The sequence below is a fragment of the Alligator sinensis genome, unplaced genomic scaffold (assembly GCF_000455745.1).
Source record: "Alligator sinensis unplaced genomic scaffold, ASM45574v1 scaffold20_2, whole genome shotgun sequence".
In the NCBI taxonomy this organism is placed as follows: domain Eukaryota; kingdom Metazoa; phylum Chordata; order Crocodylia; family Alligatoridae; genus Alligator; species Alligator sinensis.
Window position 1 is genome coordinate 2,751,299 of NW_005842012.1, and position 10,619 is coordinate 2,761,917.

Sequence of the window (10,619 nt, forward strand, 5' to 3'; positions counted from 1 at the left end):
GAAAAATAAGGCACTTTTTTTTTGTGGTAAAGAACTCCGAGATCCTTCTGCAATGAAATTAATTCTACAAATCCAAGTCTTCTCAGTACCACTGGGACTGCCTAATATAGCTTACTAGAGTGTTTCGCAAACCTTGTTGGCTTTTTGCCCCACTGTCATTAAGCCAAGCTCTCTCACACCCTTGTATTTTAGCCACCACTACATCCCTCATCAGCATCAATCAGCATCCCTGGTTTACACAAATCAAGCAGCTAGAGGACCTGAAGTTCCTCTCTTCTGCCACAGAGTGTCACCAACACTCCATTCAGTGCTCATTTGGTTAGCACGTCTCGGGAAAAGGGGGGCTCCAAAAAGGGGGCTCCAAAGATTTTCTGTTAATTTATTCCAACCCTGCAGGATCTTTCCCTTTAGAAATTAATCCTCTTTCTAAATAGCAAAGTTTCTAAGAATTGTCCCATAAAATAAATAAATAAATAAATTACAAGCACATTTTGTAATAACTCTTATCCTTGGTTCTGGCAAAGCTGAAATTGCCAAAGAAGCAACTTTCCATAATATTTTCATATCTCTAGCCTTTGATGAAGATATTAAAACAAACACGCACAATTAAGTTAACAAAACTCTCAGTTCACAAAAAATAAATCTGTTTTGGTCTAAGGAAAAGTTCATAAGTCCACTTATATTATTGGGAATAGTTTTCCCGCATTCTTGGTAAAAACTTATGAAGGTGAAGAAAGTTAGCTTCTTAAACTTACCAGTTTAAATCTGGCAATAAGACAAATCCATCTGTGCTTTTCTAGTTTTAGCAAATCAGCCATCTCCTTGGAATCACTTATTTTTCTCCAGTAACAGTTTTTAAAAAACTGCCTCCCCCATCCCCCAGTAGTTATTCTTCAATATATATTAGGGTAGATGTAGTACTTTGTTCACAAGTCCTTTTTTTTCCCTTATACAAAATTAAGACCTATGGTATTCCAGCACATGTATGGAGGATTTTTCTTGCCCTCAGATATCAGGAAAAGTGTTCTGTATTCAATATTACAGCTACATTCGAATATATAAGGCTTTTTTTATCTGGATCTCAGCGGGATGAAGGGCTTAAGGGTATTTTATTAATAGATTTTTTTTCTGAAAGAGCAAGCACTGTTGCTGCCTCCACAGGATGTTTATTACCCACAAATCTTGGTCTGATTACCTCCAAAGGAAGCAGTGGTCAGTTCTGATCAAGTGACTTATTTTCAGAAAGTGTTTAATTAGGACCATGCCCCTTTTGAAGATCTGTATGATGTGGCCTTTGTGAAATGAAATCTGTTAGTCTTTTTCTGATGCAAAACATTTGAATTGTTTTGAAAAAATAATATATGGACCTTGTAATTACAAAATAATAATGTTCTGAACATTTGGCTACACTTCGGCAAACAATATCAAAACTATAAATGGGAGACACATGCCTGGTTTTTGCTGCCCACACCAGGCCAAAGGCACTCTCCACAGAAAAGGGTGCCAGCTCTGGTTGATCACTAAGGAAGATTCAGTAATATTAACATATTAATGGGAAGAGCAAGGGTGCCTGGAAAGGTTAACAATGTAAGGATGTAGAAAACTCAGGCCTGTTTTCTGGAACAAGTGACAGACGTTTTACTCTCCACACTACTCTGGATATTTATGGAGTTAAAAGTCTTCTAGGCATTCTTGGAGATTCACTTGCCCTCTGCTTCCCTGGCTTATGATGTCTTTTGCTAGATGTTTGGACTACAGAATAGAGCAGTTTAAGTTTATCCTAAGACAAGTGTTGGCAGAGTGCATTTCTTAGGTCCTTACAAATGAGGCTTGCTCTCATCATTATGTGGCCTCATGTCAGTAGCTGCTCTCTTGTGCTCAATATTTGTGAGACGAGGGAAAACAGGCTATATGATAGATGGGAAAAGGAGGGAGAGAGACTTCCTGAACCTTATGGGCAGCTGGAGACAGTACAAATACAAAATGATAGAAGAAATAGAGGCAGAGATACACCTTGCTCCTACTTTGAGGTGGGTGTAGTTGAAGGTACATTAATCCAGAAAACATGGTTTGATTCTCTTGGGAATGGAGAGCACAAGTAGAAAGTTGTGTCATGAAAAAACAAGTTTTTGAGCAGCTGTACCCGAATAAAAATACAAAATAAAATCCGCATTATCCGACACTTCATTAACTGGCATGCTCTATTAACCAGTATGCTGGTCGATGCCGGTCGACACAGCAAAAGTGAAACCGGAAGTCCCACTTCCAGTTTCGCTGAGTCTCATTTCAAGCCATGGCCCAGGGCAAATCAGCCTGTGCAGGGCCCTCCTCCCTGTCCCCCGGCACACTGATGCCAGGGGAGGAGTGGAAGCGATGGTGAGGTGCCTGTCCCCTGGCACACCGATGCACCGGATGCAGCGGGAGAGGCATCTTTGCCTGACCAGGCAAAGACGCCTCTCAGGTAACCAGCATATCTGGTTATCCAGCACCCCCCATTCCCCATGGGTGCTGGATAACAGAGCTTTTGCTATATTGAGTTGGCACACATTGATTCTTGAATAAACATGGAAAGAACTAAATAAGAACATCGTACTATCTTAAGACAAACAGAACTGAGGCATGGTCCAACCCAGGAGAGTTCCCAAACTCCTGTTATGTGATATGCTCAAAGGGTGTTCTCCTTGTCCATCTCCAGGACAGATGTTTGAATGTTATGCAAAGGCTTACAATTGACTTTATTGAGGTGGTGGTTCCAGTAGGGAGTGACTTCTATCATTTTCAGGATATTGGGGCTAGGAACAGACATTAGACATAAACCAGTTTAAGTGATCATAAACTGGTTTAAACCTGTAACAGAACAACGATTCAGTGCACATAATCCAGTTTGAAACTGGCTGAAACCAGTTTGAGATAAACCTGGTTTAACGTAGTATCAGACTTAATTGATTTGGGACAAATTGGTTTATGCAATCTGTCCTAGACCCCTTCTTGGTTTAAGTTAAATCGGAGTCTCCCAGCATCCCAGTTGCTTTGCGGCCCTTGGCTGGGCTCTGACCTCTGCTTCAGTTGAGCAGGGCTGGACCCTCCCCTCTGCTCCCTGGCTGGAGCTTCAGCAGAGCCTGCAGGTACAGCGGCATCTGCATGGCTTCCTCCTGCTCCCTGCCGCTGCCCCCATGACCACCACTAATCCCTACTCAAGCCACTACATTCGAATATATAAGGCTTTTTTTATCTGGATCTCAGCGGGATGAAGGGCTTAAGGGTATTTTATTAATAGATTTTTTTTCTGAAAGAGCAAGCACTGTTGCTGCCTCCACAGGATGTTTATTACCCACAAATCTTGGTCTGATTACCTCCAAAGGAAGCAGTGGTCAGTTCTGATCAAGTGACTTATTTTCAGAAAGTGTTTAATTAGGACCATGCCCCTTTTGAAGATCTGTATGATGTGGCCTTTGTGAAATGAAATCTGTTAGTCTTTTTCTGATGCAAAACATTTGAATTGTTTTGAAAAAATAATATATGGACCTTGTAATTACAAAATAATAATGTTCTGAACATTTGGCTACACTTCGGCAAACAATATCAAAACTATAAATGGGAGACACATGCCTGGTTTTTGCTGCCCACACCAGGCCAAAGGCACTCTCCACAGAAAAGGGTGCCAGCTCTGGTTGATCACTAAGGAAGATTCAGTAATATTAACATATTAATGGGAAGAGCAAGGGTGCCTGGAAAGGTTAACAATGTAAGGATGTAGAAAACTCAGGCCTGTTTTCTGGAACAAGTGACAGACGTTTTACTCTCCACACTACTCTGGATATTTATGGAGTTAAAAGTCTTCTAGGCATTCTTGGAGATTCACTTGCCCTCTGCTTCCCTGGCTTATGATGTCTTTTGCTAGATGTTTGGACTACAGAATAGAGCAGTTTAAGTTTATCCTAAGACAAGTGTTGGCAGAGTGCATTTCTTAGGTCCTTACAAATGAGGCTTGCTCTCATCATTATGTGGCCTCATGTCAGTAGCTGCTCTCTTGTGCTCAATATTTGTGAGACGAGGGAAAACAGGCTATATGATAGATGGGAAAAGGAGGGAGAGAGACTTCCTGAACCTTATGGGCAGCTGGAGACAGTACAAATACAAAATGATAGAAGAAATAGAGGCAGAGATACACCTTGCTCCTACTTTGAGGTGGGTGTAGTTGAAGGTACATTAATCCAGAAAACATGGTTTGATTCTCTTGGGAATGGAGAGCACAAGTAGAAAGTTGTGTCATGAAAAAACAAGTTTTTGAGCAGCTGTACCCGAATAAAAATACAAAATAAAATCCGCATTATCCGACACTTCATTAACTGGCATGCTCTATTAACCAGTATGCTGGTCGATGCCGGTCGACACAGCAAAAGTGAAACCGGAAGTCCCACTTCCAGTTTCGCTGAGTCTCATTTCAAGCCATGGCCCAGGGCAAATCAGCCTGTGCAGGGCCCTCCTCCCTGTCCCCCGGCACACTGATGCCAGGGGAGGAGTGGAAGCGATGGTGAGGTGCCTGTCCCCTGGCACACCGATGCACCGGATGCAGCGGGAGAGGCATCTTTGCCTGACCAGGCAAAGACGCCTCTCAGGTAACCAGCATATCTGGTTATCCAGCACCCCCCATTCCCCATGGGTGCTGGATAACAGAGCTTTTGCTATATTGAGTTGGCACACATTGATTCTTGAATAAACATGGAAAGAACTAAATAAGAACATCGTACTATCTTAAGACAAACAGAACTGAGGCATGGTCCAACCCAGGAGAGTTCCCAAACTCCTGTTATGTGATATGCTCAAAGGGTGTTCTCCTTGTCCATCTCCAGGACAGATGTTTGAATGTTATGCAAAGGCTTACAATTGACTTTATTGAGGTGGTGGTTCCAGTAGGGAGTGACTTCTATCATTTTCAGGATATTGGGGCTAGGAACAGACATTAGACATAAACCAGTTTAAGTGATCATAAACTGGTTTAAACCTGTAACAGAACAACGATTCAGTGCACATAATCCAGTTTGAAACTGGCTGAAACCAGTTTGAGATAAACCTGGTTTAACGTAGTATCAGACTTAATTGATTTGGGACAAATTGGTTTATGCAATCTGTCCTAGACCCCTTCTTGGTTTAAGTTAAATCGGAGTCTCCCAGCATCCCAGTTGCTTTGCGGCCCTTGGCTGGGCTCTGACCTCTGCTTCAGTTGAGCAGGGCTGGACCCTCCCCTCTGCTCCCTGGCTGGAGCTTCAGCAGAGCCTGCAGGTACAGCGGCATCTGCATGGCTTCCTCCTGCTCCCTGCCGCTGCCCCCATGACCACCACTACTCCCTACTCAAGCCAGGATTACCCCCTCCCCCTGCCTTACACAGATACCTCTTAGCATTAGCTAGCATACCACATGCTGCCTATGGTCCCAGCTGTGGGAGACAGGACGTCAGCTTAGGGCTTTTTGGAGCTAATCGACAGGTACCTGATAATATTCCTTCCTTGGAAAAAGTTGTTTAAGAAGAGCTTGAACTAATGAGAGAGGCTTTTGTTTTCTGATGGGCTGATAAATGCTGTCAACTCCCTATGTAACTCCCTATTTAGAGCATCCTACCAGGGACTGGCTGTGCCCCCTGCCCCCCTTCAACTCAGCAGTATGCAAGGGAAAGGAGGGCTGCTCTAGCACCCCCCAGCTTCTAGTCTGAGCCACTGCAGGCATGTGCTTGGATTTCTTCAGTCCAGAGGGGATGTCTCTGCAGTTACAAACTGGTTCCACCTAGCCAGGTTAGTCTAACCTGCAAAGATTGAATCAATTCAGGCTCTGACTTTTTTAATGCCTGTCCATAGCCTGGGAAGTAAAGTACTCAGTCCTTATGACAAAAGGAGCTCCAGTATTGCTCTTTGCTACTATACTAACTGTATCATGTACTTCTCCAGGGTCATGTGCTCCAAATCAATCCTTTGACAAACTTCTAGGATACACTCTACCTACATGGCCTTCTGTTGAGATGAATTCAATAGTTCCTTGAACAGATTCATGTTTTCTTTTTTCATGTGGATTTGTCAGTCTCTTTCACCTTTGGATATGTACTACATGCTAAAGAAAATGAGAAAAAGCCCAAGTACATATCGTCCCATTCCTAGTTCTTATGCCAATAAAGGTAAAATGTGTCTTTTTCCACAATTTTAGAACAATATTCCCATTTTCCTCTTCCACCCTGGGGCTCCTTTTGAGCTGGTAAGATCTTTTCCAAAGTACTTACCTCTCAGACAGCCATCTCCATAGCAAAGGCTGGGCATTTGGAATGCTTCATTTGTTTTAGGCGCTCAGCAGTTGACTGGCGAGTAATTTCACATGCTCCCTTGCAGGATGTCCTTACAATATAGGATATTAGCCTTAGCCAAATCTTCAAGACACTTGGAAAGGTCTTGGCAATAGGCAGATGAGGGAGATATGCAACACTGCTATTTACCATAGGGCATCACCTCCATTTGGTGCAAGCAAGGAAAACAAACACTAGCTAGATGAGAAGTCCTAAGACAGCTGCTTTATCTTACAGTGGTACTCTATTTTGCCATGGGCATCCTTGCCATATGTTCTCTTTCATCGTAATTAAAGGTGTGCATGAGTTAAACTACAAAAATAATAAAACCTGAAATGGTTCTTCTCAATCAAATGCCTTTTGATTCCTTAACATGCATAGGTATTTTGAAAAGTCTCTGTATTCTGATTTGGACTATTTACCTCATGAAATCTTTTCTTACAATCAAATGCATTTATGGGTGAGCCAACAAACCTGTTCTACTGGACTTGCTCTCTGTACCAGTCACTGATATAAATATGCCTTTTCTGCAATATATTTTATTTTTCAATCCCCTGGATGTGGAAAATCTCAAGTTAGGGGCTGATGGGACACAGGGGATACCAAGGGAGAGCAAACAGGAAGCAGATTGGGAAACAGGAAACAGCCGGGCATCAACTGGGGCAGTTCCAAGTCTCTAGGTTCAAGTTTCTGCTCTGTCATTTTCCCATATCCTGGGAAGTCAATATATTGGAATTGCAAATATTTTGGCCCACTGGGAGGGGATGGGATATTTCCCACCCAACTCTAGATACTACTACACATTCCTTTCATATGGCCTTTTAATTTGGGTTGTTAAATAAAATGACAGTTCTGTATAAATAGGTTTCCTTGTGAACCACCATGGCCTAACTCTATTCATTGGTATGAGTGACTTTTGGGAAGTGGATTAATGTTGCAATGCCCTACAGCTGGGAAAAGTTAGTGCAAGTGTTACTGGTTCAGCCAGCAGGAGCCTTCCAATTAATTCACCTGCTCAGGCAGCTGCTTTCAGACCACAGGCATATTGGTTGGTTTGGCCTTTCAGCTATGTATGCCTCACATAAAGTAAGTCCAGCCAAGGGACAGACAAATTTACTTATAGGCTAAATTGGCTTGAATTGACTACTAGCTAGTGGATAAAACAGCAACATAGTCAAAGATCCTGTAACATAGGGGCATCTCACAGCACCACTCTGCAAATCTAAGTAGCTGTTTCTATTTTGGTTTTCCATTAGTGTCAATGAAAAATATTACTCATTATCACTTGGCACATATAATGAAACAGAAATGGGAAACTACTAAAGAAAGAGCACTTGAATTTTTTCAGCACTGTTGTTAATTTGCACACAGAGGTTGATTCATCCATTTCCACTGTCCTGCCAAATGCAGTATTCAGTTATTATGCAGTACCTGGGAATATAAATACCTCCAGTAGCAAACATAAGTAGTGTTCATTTACTTCTCTAACTCTTTAAAGAAATTTGGGGGGGAGGCGGAGGTGTCATTGAATCCAATTTTATTCAGTTTCATAGTTGGTAGGGCTGGAAGGGACCTAAGCAGATCATCAAGTCTGACCCCCTGCCATGGGCAGGAAAGAACACTGCGGTCAAATGATCTAGTGGCCATTTGCAAACTAGTCAGAGGGGACCAACAGGCATTGGGGGAGCCCCTGTTCCTCCGAGCACTACCAGGAGTGACTAGAAATAACTACCACAAGCTGGCAGAGGGTAGATTCAGACTAGCTATCAGAAGGCGCTATTTCACAGTCAGGGCAGCTAGGATCTGGAACCAACTTCCAGGAGAAGTGGTGCTGGTTCCTACCCTGGGGGTCTTTAAGAGGAGGCTAGATGAACACCTTTCTGGGGTCGTTTGACCCCAGTACTCTTTCCTGCCATGGCAGGGGTTCGGACTTGATGATCTGCTCAGGTCCCTTTTGACCCTCCCTACTATGAAACTATGAAACTATAACCCCAGCTAGGTGTCTATCTAGCTTCCTTATAAAGACCCCCAGGGTAGAAGTGAGCACCACTTCCCTTGGAAGTTGGTTCCAGATCCTAGCTGCCCTGACTGTGAACTAGTGCCTCCTGATATCTAGCCTGAACCTACTCTCCATCTACTTATGGCCGTTATTCCTTGTTGCTCCCGGTAGTGCTCAGGGGAACAGGGCCTCTCCCATTCCCCGCTGCTCCCCCTTGGCCAGTTTATAGACGGCCACCAGATCCCCTGTCAACCTTCTCTTGTGGAGACTGAACAGGTTCTGGTCCCGCAGCCTCCCCTCGTAGGGCCTGCTGCGAGTGGCCCTCCTCTGGACCCTCTCCATGTTGTCCACATCCCTCCTGAAGTGCAGTGCCCAGAACTGGACACAGTACTCCAACTGCGGCCTGACCAGTGTCACATACAGGGTGAGGATCATCTCCTTGGACCTGCTTGAGATGCATCTGTGGATGCATGACAAGGTACGGTTGTCCTTCCTGACCACGTCCCAACATTTTCGGCCTATGTTCATCTTGGAGTCAATAATGACTCTAAGATCCTTTTCTGCCTCTGCACTGGTGAGAAGGGAGTTCCCCAGCCTGTAGGTATGCTGCTGGTTCTTCCTCCCCAGGTGCAGCACCTTGCACTTGTCAGTACTGAAACCCATCCTGTTCTCATCCACCCACCCCTGTAACCTGTCTAGATCTAATAATAATTTTATTATTTTCCCCTTTTGATTCTAATTTTTCTAGATTAGAATTGCTTCTCTGTCCTGATTTATTTCATAGTCTAAGAGTGATGTTGTAGCTGTGATGGTCCAAAAATTATCTGAGGCAAGGATTTCTTAGGGTGATATATTTTATTGGACCAACTATGTAGTTTAGATATATTTAGACAAGCTTTTGAATGAACGAACTACATAGTTGGTCCAATAAAAGATACCACCTTAAGAAATCCTTGTCTCTGATTTATATTCTTAATTCCTCCCAAATTAGCCTCATCTACCAACCTCTCTAGCCAGATTGGTCAAATCATCATTTTAAAAAAATAAATAAATTTGCATAAGAACCAGTCAGATACTCTAAGTTAATTGGATTTGCTACCGATCATAACATTTTTGTTTTGATTTTATATCACTACTGAATAAAGACAACAATATTTACCTTTTTCTTATTACAAAGGACATTTGCATGTATCTTTTTTTCTTTAAGTATTCCTTTAGTCCAAGCCAGTCTCCAAAAACATTGATACAAACTGATGCAAATGGCCACAACCAAACAAGTAAAAATTTGCATAATCTGGTCCATAAATACTTTGTATATAACACAGAAATGAATGTAGTAGGCATAACTGTTTATAATTTCTTTCCAAGTTTTCCATGACTCATCTTTAAAGGAACTATGAAAGGTTACATAGAGAATGAAAAGAGAAAAAAAAATGAAAATATTTGAATTTATGGAAGTTCAATAGTATCAGTGCTACCAATGTAGCTCATTCTGTGCCAACACTGAAAAGTTTAAAAATGGGATTTTAAAAGGAGTAACTACATCCCACAGCTTAATATGAAAATATCACTGCATTTCTATAAAGCTCAAATATTTCTGCCATAAATCTCTGCGCTTCACACTTTAAAACCATTTAATTCAAAAGGTTCCTTTTTATTTTGCATGCATTTAGAAAGTGGGCACTTGGCTCTTTGCAATTTAAAAAAAATTGCCAACTGACTGATACCATTCATAACCAAACTGTAGTTCTCAACTAGCAATCATAACCCTTTGAGTCATTTTCTCAAGTAAACAACAACAAATATTTTCTCTTTTCTTATGAACAAAAATGCATAAATTAAAGGCCTGCTATCTTTCTAAAGAGCCAAGGAAAAATTATGAAACTCACAGTCATCTAATTGTCAGTTTGAATAAAATGTCACTGGCCTAAATATATACCATATTGTACATGGTGCAATGGCTTTCAATTTGTTCAGAAGTGTATATGCTCTTCCTTCTGTATATGAAAATATACTATTGATTATGATTAAAACCTGTGTGAGAGTCAGGGCATCCTTATGCTTCCATTATTTCAAATACTTGCTGTACTAACTTAGGGAATAGACAGACAATCAATTTCAGAGCTGCAAATTTCCAGAAAATGTGTAATACTGGAAAATGAGATGGGGGGGGGGGGGGGGTTCCAGCCCCCTGCCTGAAGAGCAAGAAAGTCACCTCAAAGGCAAGCTCTCCAGCCAGAGGGCGATAGGGAACTGCTCTTTTACACCCCCGTGCCCCCATAGCAGACAGGT